This window comes from Danio rerio, chromosome 12 (genome assembly GCF_052040795.2).
Source record: "Danio rerio strain M-AB ecotype USA chromosome 12, GRCz13ab, whole genome shotgun sequence".
Lineage (NCBI taxonomy): Eukaryota > Metazoa > Chordata > Actinopteri > Cypriniformes > Danionidae > Danio > Danio rerio.
In genome coordinates, this window is record NC_141032.1 from 44,264,251 (window position 1) to 44,276,814 (window position 12,564).

The following is a 12,564-nucleotide window of genomic DNA, read 5'->3' on the forward strand; positions in this document are numbered from 1 at the left end:
ATCCGTCCACACTACGCCGTAGTTTTCGAGCGGCGAAAACGGAGCGTTTCGAGCGCCGAAAACGGAGCGTTTCGAAAACGCTGGAGAGGCGGTTTTCATTCTGAAACGCTGCTGCTCCGTCTCAGTGTGGATGGGGAAAGACGGAGACATCTGAAAACGGAGGCGGGGCTGCTGACGTTCGCCCATCTGATTGGGGCTTTTCCTCAATATTAAGTAGCCCACACACAGTTCAGTCTCGCATCCTCTTCTTGTAAGTTAAGACTTCGCAAGTTTGATCAAGGCTGCAGTCTCCCCCTTCTCAGTTTGATATGGAAAACATACCGAGGACACGGGTAAATCTTCAAAGGGAACAGTGTACTTTATAACTTCATTCACATCACCTTGGCTACGTTGTTTCACTTTCTCAACAATAAAATGTAAACATGATTTAAGGAACTGCCAATTTTCATTTTAATATTAGCAACTTAACAGACAGCAGAAATGTTGAGGCGTCGTGCTGCATATATGAGCGTCATCTTCACTGTGTGGATATTTATAACAAAACGGAGCCGATAACAACTGCCTCCTTTCAATTTCAGTGAAAATACGAAACGCACCCTCTCTTTTGCTGAATATCAGTTTTAATAATCGATAATTATAAAAGTATAACATACAATAAGTTTATACATTGTAGGAAATAAAGGCAAGCGATCGGTCAATGTACCTGGATTAATCATTAACTTATCTTTGCGCTTAACCAAAACATGTTACCCGTGAACAAGTAACTTAATAGATTCCAATGACCAAAGTCAGGGAATTGGCCTATGTCGTTAGATAAAGACAACAACATGAATTAAATATCACGTTTAGCAAATATAGTGAGATTAGATCCAGCGGGAGATGCGTGATGAGCAGTCCGACAAGCAGAGCTCTCATCTGGGTAGAAATGCTGGAGCGCTTGCCCGAGAGTGTGTGTGTGGTCAAGTGATGTGCGTTTTCAGCGTTTTGGTGTGGATGGAGAGCTGTTCAGAAACGCTGGGTAAAACGCGAGTGTGGACGCGGATCGTTTTCATTCTACAACGCCGTTTTAAAACTAAAACGCACTAGTGTAAACGGGGCCTTAGTGTGGATGGGGGAAAGCGGAGACATCTGAAAACAAAGGCGGGGCTGCAGACATTCGCCTCTCTGATTGGGGCTTTTCCTCACAGTTCAGTCTCTCATCCTCTCCCTGTAAGTTCGGACTTCGCAAGTTTGATATTGGAAAACAGACCCTTGAGGACATGTCTGGTAAATCTTCAAAGGGAACAGTGTACTTCATAACCTTATTTACATCATCCTGGCTACGTTGTTTCACTTTCTCAACAATAAAATGAAAACATGATTTAAGGTAGGGGTTCCCAAACTTTTCAGCCAGTGACCCCCAAAATAACAATGCCTGTGACTCGCGACCCCCAATATCCCCTGAGGTGGTTATAAATACAGAAAACTTGCATGCAAATGCGCACACACATCAATAGACCCAAGTCTATTCTTCGTTTATTTATGCATGTAAGTGCTGTAAATGTGCCGGAAAGTTTAACCTGGTATTATAAAATCAATCTGCTGCATCTGACGCTATTGCTAAGTCTGTGATATAATGATTACCCCAGGGGTCGCAATCCATTAGAACTAGTAACTATGAGCTACCATAGGAACTATATAGTAACTATAAACAACTATTTTGTTTTCTTTTCAGTAGGTTATGGATAAAATATGGTAATTCTTATGGTTTAATAAAAATAAATTGATATTTAGAAATCACCAGGCGACCCCCCTTCATTGTCCCGCGACCCAATGGGGGGTCCCGACCCCCACTTTGAGAATCACTGATTTAAGGAACTGCCTATTTCCTTTTTGATATTAACAACTTAACAGACAGCAGAAATGCTGAAGCGTTGTGCTGCATCTTACCTGTATGCATATTTATAATAAAACAGAGCCTATATAACATCACTGCCTCCTTTCATTTTCATTGAAAATACGAAACGTATCCTCTGCTTTGCTAAATGTCAGTTTTAATAATAAACAATAGCCATTATGAAAGTATAACGCACAATAAGTTTACACATTATAATAAATAAAGGCTAGCGATCAGTCAATATACAGAATGTACGTGGTTACATTAATTAATAACTTATCTTTGCGCTCAGCCAAAACATGTTACCTGGGAACAAGTAATTGATTCAAAAGACCAAAGTCGGGGAAAATGTCGTTAGATATAGACAACAAGATTAATTAAATATCACGTTTAACAAATATAGTGAGATTAGATCCAGCGGGAGACGCTTGATCAGTCCGACACAGTCAGCACAGCTCTCATCTGGGTAGAAATGTTGCAGCGCTTGCCCGAGTGTGTGTGTGTGGTCATGTGATGTGCGTTTTCAGCATTTTGGTGTGGACGGAGAGCAGTTTAGAAACGCTGGGTAGAATGATAGTGTGGACGCGGATCGTTTTCATTCTAAAACGCCGTTTTAAAACTGAAACGCACTAGTGTAAACGGGGCCTAAGTAGGTAGGTGATTAAATAGGAAAGTAAACAAGAAAATAAATGAGCAAGCAAGCAAATAAATAAATATAAGGACACAATCTAATGCATAAGAGAGATCAAATTAAAGCTGCTTTTGTTTAATTTGTCTTGTTTTGATTTATAAAATGATGTACTGATCTTTGGCCCATAAAATAATTACTACACACTGAGCAAAACAGGTGCAGTTTTGCTTCACACCCTCCTCTAAGGCAGTGATTCTCATAGTGGGGGTCGGGACCCCCCAATGGGTCGCGGGACAATGAAGGGGGGGGGGGTCGCCTGGTGATTTCTAAATATCAATTTATTTTTATTAAACCTTAAGAATTACCATATTTTATCCATAACCTACTAAAAAAGAAAAAAAAATAGTTGTTTATAGTTACTATATAGTTACTATGGTAGCTCATAGTTACTAGTTCTAATGGATTGCGATCCCTGGGGTAATCATTATATTACAGACTTAGCAATAGCGTCAGATGCAGCAGATTGATTTTATAATACCAGGTTAAACTTTCCGGCACATTTACAGCACTTACATACATAAATAAATGAAGAATAGACTTGAGTCTATTGGTGTGTGTGCGCATTTGCATGCAAGTTTTCTGTATTTATAACCACCTCAGGGGATATTGGGGGTCGCGAGTCACAGGCATTGTTATTTTGGGGGTCACTGGCTGAAAAGTTTGGGAACCCCTGCTCTAAGGAATATAGCTGTCACTCTATATCAAAGGAGTGTAGTAAAGCAGACATCACCAACTTCATTCTTTACCATGATCTAACTCTGTGATGAAAGACATTCAGCTTTGCCCATTTGCACTGAATACATTACGCGGATCATTGGGAAAGATAACTGCACTTTTCATACACACAGCAGCTAAACTGACAGCTACAGCTCAATTACTGTCCTCCTCAGTCAGATCTCATACTAAACTATTATCATTATATCAATCCCGCTTACTGCAGTATATGCAGTGATAACACTAGCCTTCCTATACTGACGGATTTTTAGTTTTTGAGTGAGCTGTTTCTTTAAATTTCTGGATGTGAGATTACATTAAGAGGCTAATCTGAGTGAATTACAGTGACTCAGCAGACTTTCTGCAATATGCTCCAACATGAACAATAACAACGTGTCTGTTAAAGGAACAGTTCACCCAAAAATGATCAGTTACTCATTGTTTACTCACCCTCAAATGGCTTTAAACCTTTAGGAGCTTCTTTATTCTGCCGAACACGAAACAAGATATCCTAAAATGATAAAGATTTAAAGCAGTAGTTCAATCAAAACTGAAAATTCTCACACTCTCAGAAATAAAGGCACAGGAGCTGTCACTGGGGTGGTACCTTTTCGAAAGGTACATATTTGTACTGAAAGGGTATATATTGGTACCTCAAAGCTATATATTAGTACCCAACATTTTAAAAGGTAAAATGTTTACTTCTTAGGTACTAATAAGTACCGTTGAGGTATTAATAAGGACCCTTTATGTACAAATATGTACCTTTCGAAAAGGTACCACCCCAGTGACAGCTCCTGTGTTTCTGAGTAAGCCAGTAAATAGTAGCAATTGTTGCTTATGCTAAAATGCTGCCAAATTTACTATGCTATTTAAACAAAAACAATGGTGCCAGCATATATCCTGTTTTAATTTTTAATTTTTATTTCTATAGCTTCTGAGAATCCAAAAAGAGCCACATATCAATAAATATTCCTTTGATAGCTGTTTTAAGGTTACGTTATGATTGAATTGCCTCTTGTTAGAGTTATGAAATAGTTTAATCACAAGCAGGAAATGTTCATGGACCAATGCCATGACCACTTTGAATTGGTTTGTACTGTATGTTGTTTGATAAAACAGGAGAGCATGCAAATGATGATTCATGATGATACTTATGCTTTTAAACACTTGCATTTGTTATTCTATCTATATATAATCATTTTTATAAATGTAATTTGACGCTGACAGCTAATTGGGACCTAAATGGGATGTCTCCTCTTTGACCCATATATACTATATGAATAAAATAAATTCATATATTATGTATTTACAGTAATCATTCATTATTGTTCATAAAACAGCACTGTGTGAATCCAGTAATCAATCTGAGCTAATGCATAATCTGAACACAAATATTAAACAGAATTAATACATAGGATGGCTTTTATTGCTTCAGCATTTGATAAGTTACAGTTAAAGTCAGAATTATTAGCCCCCCTCTGATCTTTTTTTTATTTTATTTTTTTAAATATTTCCCAAATGATGTTGAACGGAGCAAGCAAATTTTCACAGCATGTCTGATAATGTTTTTTCTTCTGGAGAAAGTCTTATTTGTTTTATTTTGGCTAAAATAAAAGCTGTGTTTAATTTTTTAAACACTATTTAAAGGACAAAATTATTAACCCCTTTAAGCTAATTTTTGTCTCGACTGTGTTTTTTTCCTCATAAATTGTCATTTTCAAAATAGTTTTAAAAATGTGTTCTTTTACTTTCCCTTGAGTGCATTTTTAGTGCTGTCTCTGTACTTTTACTCCACTACTTTCCTTTAACCTGCAGTCACTGCTTTTTTTTTTCTTATCTATGGGGATTGGCTGAGTTGTCTTTTGATTCCTGTCCAATCAAATCGCACATAGAAGGTATATCGCATCATAATGAACTACCTCAAGACATGGGCAATTTATAATTGCAGCAAACTGTTTGGAAGCATTAAAAGCGTTCAAGAAGATGTCCAAAATCATAACATGCAACGACCCTGAGACAGTTTAGACGCATGTCACTGATGAGAAGATGATGGATGTTTACTGTATGATGACCGAAATTACCTTAAACACCCAGCAGGCACAAGATTTCAACATGATGTCAGATTGATGTTGTACTCTAACGTCTTGGGGAGGTTGCATTTTGTTTGGAATTGAAAAAGACTCAAATGTTGACGTCAGAACTCAACATCAGGCCAACATCAATGTCCAAACTAAAATCAACCAAATATCAACGTCTAATGATGTTACAGCTTGACGTTGTTTGGACGTTACCACTATGACGTCTATCAGACGTTGGATTTTGGTTGTCATACCTGATAAATAAATGTCAGTATTTGACATCAATGTGACGTTCGTTTAAGATGTTGACTCAACGTTGGATTTTGGTCACTTTCTAACAACCTAAAATTGACCATATATTAAAGTCATTTGCCGTCATTATTGGACATCAAAATAACTGTCCTTAGACGCTGGCTAGACATTGAATTTTGGTCACTTGTCATCACAGCCTAAATCTAACCTAATATTAACATCTTATGATGTTGTGTGCCTGCTGTGCAAATACTAAATGCACTACAGAATGTTACGTATACACACATCCACAAATGACATGTAAATGCATCAGCTTTTTACAGTGTAATACTCACTACTCGAGTACTTTTAAAAGGTCTACTTTTTACTTATACTTTAAGTAATATTTACAACAGATACTTTTACTCTACTCGCACTACATGTTTAGTCAAGTAATGTTACTTTTACTTAAGTATGATTTTTCAGTACTCTTTCCACCACTGTCTAAATCCAACTCCTTACTAACTAATAACAAGCAACAATTTATACTTTATTAAGCTAAGTTTTAGTGAATGGTTTGATGATAGCGTGAATTCTACCTTTAAATATAAAATGACCCTATTTCCTGTAGTCAAACTCATTTTCAAAGTGACATCTAATAAAAAAAAACTTCATCCTCTTTCCATTATTATTATTTAAAGAAGCGCTGTCATATTTAACTTATCTAATGCTACAAATAAAAGCAATAAGCAATAAAGCCATCCTACATGTTAATACCGTTTAATATTTGTGTTTAGATTATGCATTACACAGATTTATTACTGGATTCACACAGTGCTGTTTTATGAACAATGAAGAATGATTACTGTAAAAAATCTGGATGTATTTTTTATTTATATAGTATACAGTTGAAGTCAGAATTATTAGCCCCCCTGTTTATTTTTTTCTCCAATTTCTTTTTAACAGAGATGATTTTTTTCAACACATTTCTGAACATTTTTAATACTTCATTTCCAGTAACTGATTTCCTTTATCTTTGCCATGATGACAGTGAAGAATATTTGACTAGATATTTTTCAAGACACTTAGTGGCTTAACAAGGTTACTTAGGCAGGTTAGGGTAATTAGGCAAGTCATTGTATAATGATGGTTTGTTCTGTAGACTATCAAAAAAAAAAAAATATATATATATATCAGACATACTGTGAAAATTTCCTTGCTCTGTTAAACATAATTTGGGAAATATTTAAAAGAGAGAGGAAAAAAAAAATCAAAGGGGGCTAATAATTCTGACTTCAACTGTATATGGGTCAAAAAGGAGACATCCCATTTAGGTCCCAAGTCAGCGTGAAATTACATATAAAAAGTGATTTTCTTATACACAGATGGCATATTAAATATTATATATAGCATAACAAGCATATTTATCATCATTTGCATGCTCTCCAATAATGTGAAACAGGATACATTCATTCATTTTCCTTCGGCTAAGTCTCTTTATTCATCAGGGGTCGCCACAGCCAAATGAACCGCCAACTATAACAGCAAATGTTTTGCACAGTTGACACCCTTTCAGCTGCAACTTGGGGAACATCCATACACACTCCTTCACACACACGCGTACATTTTTCTACAGCGCATGTCTTTGGACTGTGGGGAAAACCGGAGCACCAGGAGGAAACCCACACCAAAATAGGGAGAACATGCAAACTCCATACAGAAATGCCAAGTTGCCCAGCTGTGGCTTTAACCAGTGACCATCTTGCTGGGAGGCGACAGTGCTAGCCACTGAGCCACTGTGTTGCCCCAATCAGGATACAGTATAACCTAATAATAATAATAAATAGGTCACTCTTTAGTTGAAGTACCAATTCCCACTGTTGAAGGTGCAGTAGGTGATCGTCTTCAGAAACATTTTTTGTTGTGCTGGTTGAAAGTCTCTTCACAGTCCAATAGTAATGATTAAAGTAAATGATATAAAAAAATGTATATGTATTTTTATTAGGGGTGTCAAATTTAATTGTTTCTTCGGTGCACCGCGATGCAGACGTGGACTAAGGTATCGGTTCAGAAATAATCATAACCGGTTATTATTTACTGACGTCATTTATCTCCTATGCGCTCTGTCGCGAGGGAGGTGAGCACGAGTATTTACAACACTCAGCCAACTCAGGGCCGGCCCGTGGCAAAGGCACCATAGGCAAATGCTAAGGGTGCTGTATATCCAGGGGGGCGCCAGAAATGAGCGCGGTTCAGTTGGTTTTGTTTTCGATATTCCTGACACACATTCAGTTATAGACGGCAATAACTCAAAAAACCTCTTACCCTAAAAAGATCTAAAGTGTGTTTCCTACAAAAAGACAAAGCTGGTTGTTTCACAGCTGTCTTTCTTTTTTTTTTTCGCTCGACATTACGAGCACTGCTCCGTTTAAGCCCTCGCAATATGTGTTTAGCCGGGAGAGCTCGAGCTGAGAGGAGCTCTCAGTAAGGGACTGTCGGAAAAGTGCTTCTTTTTTTCGTTTTTCTGCTCCGCCCAGCGCGAGCTCTCCCTGTTGCGAGGGCTTAAGTGTGTGTGTGTGTGTGTGTGTGTGTGTGTGTGTGTGTGTGTGTGTTTCTTTGGTGCTGTCAATGTTTGTGAATGTGTTTGAATGAGAGACAGTGTGGTGCCGTGTGTCTGTGTGTTTATACAGACAGCTTGTTATAGCCTCCCCCCTAAAATATAACACTGTATATGGAAAGCATCGTCAATGCACCGTGATGCACCGAGATATCGAATTGAACCGAATCGAAGGCATGATAATCGTAACCGAACCGTGAGACCAGTATAGGTTCACACCTCTAATTTTTATATTCTGGGAGTAGCAGAAAACTAAAAAATGTTCATTCAATTAAATATTGTCGGGCCGACATCTCCCATAATACCGAAAAGTAGCTCAAACTGTCTGTCAGCAGATGTAGATTCGGACTTCTGTGCATCTGTTCATGCAGATGCACCATTCGCGTGTGCCCGCCTGCATGAGCGCTGCACGTTCACGAGACAATCACAGATGCGGTGAAATCAAATCCTTAATTGGAACTTTTGAAAATCCTGAATCAGTATTGGAGTTACTTTTGCATGCTGGAGGGAGGACGACACTATGAAGTATTACGGTTAGACAGGTAATGTTCTGTTTTAAAACTATTTTAGTCAGACAAAGCTTATGTTAGATCGTGTTGTGTTATATGCACAGGAGTGTTGCTCAGTCACTGAAATCTACCAGCGAAAGATTAATGTGACTATTTTCAGTTTCATTATGGACCTTTGACAGCATTGATAACGTCGATTTTTATTTAGTTTAACAACAAAACATCAGTAAATAGCACTATTCCGCCTAACCTGCTTTATTGAGCTGAAGTTGCTTTAATATTCACATGATTTCTTTCTTTTTTTTTTTTTAAAGATTTATTTTAGGCCTTTTTGTCTTTAATAGATAAGACAGTATTGAGACAGGAAGCGAAGTGGAAGAGAGAGAGAGAGGGGGTAGGGTAGGGAAATGTCTTCGAGCCGGGATTCGAACTCGCGACGCCCTGACATGCTATTGCACCACATGTCGGCGCACTAACCACTAGGCTATTGCGACGATATTTTCACTCGATTTCGCAGGTCAGAGTTCACCAAGCTTGAACTTTCCAAAGCAGCGATCTGCGAAATTTGACGCACAAGCTTGCGTTTCCGATCTGACGCCTTCATGTGCGTATGACTGGAAGTCTATAGGGAGGAAACTCCAATGGGACCGCAGCTTGACACAGCAAGAAACGTTGGGTTCCACACAATCGAGTTGAGTTGGGACAACATGAAGGAATTAAGTTAACTTATTAGCTTTTATAAATTGAAGTGGATTGAACATAAAGCAATTAAGTTGTCCACTCAAAACAAAATCAAGAATTGTGTTGATTCGGCACGTTTGATATTAATAAGTAGCTGAAACAAACAGCAAGCATCATTTTTTGAGTGTATCATCAATATCAGGCAACCTGTAACTCAAACTCATATTCAAAGTGATATCTACTCAGAATCCCAATCCTCTTTACATTTCTATCATTGCCTTTTCTCAAAACTTACAAACCCCTTGTTTCATACCTCATGCTGATGATTGCATGCTCAAAAACCCCCTAAAGCAAAACAAAAATCTATATGCAGATTTCGCCATTAGTCGCTTGCATCCTAAATACAGCCCGTCTCTGGCAGGCATTAGAAGAAAATAGACGTCAAGCAGCCTGGTTTGCATCGCAGATGGCTCTCCAGAACATTTCAACAAACATCCCAGTGGGCAAAGACACATCGTTTACTCCTCCCTGCGCACGCGAGGCTGTATAACAGCTAAAAGCATCATTTGATCCCCTTACTAACAGCCATGGAGGAGGGTTATCTGGAAACGACGCTGAATTCAAAGCACACAGATTGAGACTGACCTTAAGTGCATGATTGGAGTTGTGGTGGTTGTTGGGAGTCTGCAGTGTTTATCCGGGGAGCTGCTGGTCCTCCATCATGCCGTGTGATTCGCAGCACATGCTCTGAAAATACAATTGACATACATGTTGTCATGTCTTGATTGAATTGCAAGCAACGAATAATTCAATTATTAAAGATGATGCACAGCAGAAGTGAGTCGCCTATAGCAATACTGAAGCCGGTAGTGATGGATCACCATGGAAAAAAAAACAAGGAGGAATAGGGGGAGCTATTGCATGGTAGAGGAGAGATATGATTTCTTGCACTTACCATAAACACTCCCTTAGCATCCCTGATGGAGAGCGAGGGATGATGCTGGCGGAGGAGCTGAAATCACACACACACACATATGCACGCACGCATGCATGCATACACACTAGTTCTGCGGGATGCGTGAAGCCTGGCTTGTATCCTGTGATGGAGAGAGATACAGAAAAAAGAAGAGAATGTAGCCGCCCGCTGGTCAGTGCACTGCTACTGCATCTCACAACATCACGTCATCATTAAATAACACTCAAGCTCTATGCAGGCTGTGTGTCTCTGTGTGTGTATGTGCATTGATTATTTGATTTTTTTGCCTTGTTGTTTTGAAAGAAGGATTCAGCTAGTTCAGTTCAGATGGGTGATGATGGAAACTGCATCCTTGAGCACAGGCTTTAATAATGCTGCAGAGTGAGATGTTATTTTGGTGTAGAGCTGTGATGTACACTCCAGTCATACAGGGGGCGATGGAGAGCTCAAATAAAAAATAAGAGGAATGATGTTAAAGCTGTAGTGCCTTATGTATGTGGTAAATATTTTTTTTTTATGCATACACTATCAGAAGAAAAGGTACAAAATTGTACCTTTTAGGATACAAGTGGTCCGTCACTGGGATGGTACTCTAAAGGGTACAATTTTGTACCTCTATTTAGAGGTACAAAATTGTACCTTCTACATTTGTATTATTTAAGGAACAATTTTGTACGCCCAATGAACAAAATTGTAGACATTGAAAGTTCAAAAATGTCCCTTATTATATTATATAGCATTTTCAGGGTGCTGACCCAGGCATTTTGATCCATTCCATTGGTGACTGCATGCAGAGACCTGTGCTAACAGCTAGCATACTCGACCACCTCAGTAACAAACTCTACTAACGTCTCAGCAAGCCAAATTTTCTTAAAGAGACAGCAGCAACACCTAAATGATGATGATGCCACTCTGCATGGCCCTTATTATAAATCTCATTTAGGGTCTTAAACAATAAGTTATGCAAAGATCAGTATTTACGTTTTTAATGATTAAAATTACAATCAATTATACATATACATATTTTTTGAGGAAAAAAATTATTTGAAAACATGAAAAAAATGTAATTATTAAAAAATGTAATTCAATCAATTCATTAACTTTATATTTTTAAATTATGTATTTCAGTATTAATGTTTAGTATTAATACATTTAAATAAGTGTTACATGTATATAGGGTTTGATCTCATGATTCCTATTGGGGAACAAAATATATAATTGTACCTTTAAAGGTGCCAAATTGGTCCTTTAGGATTCAATTTTGTACCCAAATGTGCTATAAAAGTTACAAAAATGCTCCTTTCAAACCTAAATATGATCGTTTGTACCTTTATAGCCCATTTGGGTACAAAATTGTACCCTAAGGACCAATTTGGGACCTTAATAAGGTGCAATTATATATTTTGTTCCCTCTAGGAACAAATTTGTACCCTCACTGTACCTTTTTTTCTGACAGTGTACCTGCAAATTTTGGGCCAAAGTGATAGTCCACATATAAAGCATCACTGGTTGAGCAAATATCTGCAATTTCAAAAAAGGAGAAGAAAAAAACAGAAGTTCTGTTAGTATTGCATCTTATTGTTTATTTTTGTCCGCTAAGAGTGGACCTTTTTGCAGTTATACGCCTTATTTTCCATTTAATTAAAATGTCTAAATACAGCAATTTAGTGACATGTTAAGCACTATTTTTAGCCGCATTAGCTAGTCGGATGGTCTTCATAAGCACACTTTTTATGGGTCAAAAACATTTCCTAAACATTTAGAATACAGAAATATAAGAGCTATACTTAATTTTTTATTTAAATGTATTACATTATATATGATTAGATAAAATAGGAATCTGTTTAAGTCTTAAATGAAAACCAGCCTATTGTCACTATTAACAAACTGGCCAGCACATTCAACTTTCCTCAGCCATGCCGAAGCAAAAGCCAATACAGTATTCTTCTTGGTCTTAAAGCCTTCTCCAATTAGTTATTTTCACAGTTTATTACTGAATAGTTGTAAAAATGTCACAAATGTATGAAACAAATTCCGGAAAATTTCTTTGTCTTTCGAACCACCTGAAAAAAATAATAATAAAAAGGTACATACTACTTAATGCACAAATAAATGTGTAGGTTAAATCTAAACATAAACAAACTTAAAAAGAATATTACAAATATTTTGCAATGACAATAATAACACT

General features: G+C 37.5%; 1 protein-coding gene across 14 annotated transcripts in view; it reads right to left on the reverse strand.

The window, feature by feature from the left end:
* jakmip3 (Janus kinase and microtubule interacting protein 3) overlaps positions 1–10,504 on the reverse strand; it is an 88,867-nt gene extending 78,363 nt beyond the window's left edge. For 11 of the 14 annotated variants that reach the window (XM_087276870.1, XM_087276869.1, XM_087276873.1 and 8 more), the window contains exons 1-2: positions 10,356–10,504; positions 10,046–10,147 (exon numbers count right to left, since the gene is read on the reverse strand). The gene's annotated coding sequence lies outside the window, so the exon portion shown is untranslated. Of the gene's footprint in view, positions 1–3,731; positions 3,793–10,045; positions 10,148–10,355 lie in introns of all 14 variants that reach the window. The other 3 variants (XM_087276875.1, XM_087276863.1, XM_087276874.1) reach the window with 2 other exon arrangements.
* Positions 10,505–12,564: the final 2,060 nt, after the last annotated feature.